Source organism: Triticum dicoccoides, chromosome 3B, assembly GCF_002162155.2.
Source record: "Triticum dicoccoides isolate Atlit2015 ecotype Zavitan chromosome 3B, WEW_v2.0, whole genome shotgun sequence".
Taxonomy (NCBI): domain Eukaryota; kingdom Viridiplantae; phylum Streptophyta; class Magnoliopsida; order Poales; family Poaceae; genus Triticum; species Triticum dicoccoides.
The window spans coordinates 211,928,238-211,929,043 of NC_041385.1; positions in this window are offsets into that span (position 1 = coordinate 211,928,238).

Sequence of the window (806 nt, forward strand, 5' to 3'; positions counted from 1 at the left end):
TGGGCTCGCGGGCCCGCGGCGTCGCGCGGTGGCCGGGGTGGCCACGTGGCAGGCGGTGGTTGGTCCAGGCGACGGCGGCGGTGACGTGGCGGCCTCTGGTTGGTCTGGGCGACGTGGTCGTTGGACGTGTCCGGCGCGGGCGGACGCGTCCGGCGGCGCGGGGAAGAGGAGACTAGGGTTTGGACCCAGAATTTGGACGGGGAGGACCTATTTATAGGTAGAGGGAGCTAGGAGAGTCCAAATGAGGTGCGGTTTTCGGCCACGCGATCGTGATCGAACGACCAAGAGCATGGAGGGGAGTTTGCTGGGTTTTGGGCCACTTTGGAAGGGGTGTTGGGCTGCAACTCAAAGAGGGCTTTTACGGCTACCCGGTTAAACGTTGGAGTATCAAACGACCTCCAAATGGCACGAAACTTGACAGGCGGTCTACCGGTGCTATACCAAGGCCGCTTGGCAAACCTCGGGCCATTCCGAGAACGTTTAACACCCGCACAAGAGAAGAGGTAAAAAGGGACCGTTAGATGACATAGGAGCGCCGGATTGCAAAACGGATAACGGGGAAAATGCTCAGATGCATGAGACGAACACGTATGCAAAATGAAATGCACATGATGACATGGTAAAATGCAGATGATGACATGGCAAAATGCAACACGCAAGCAAACGACATGGCAACGACGGCGAATAATTGGCAGACACCTGGCGCATCGAATCCGGGGTGTTACACACCTGTATGGAGGTGGTCAGGAATCGGGAGACTCACGCCGGTCGTAGCGCCGCAGTTAAAATGATAATGGCAAGTCAAA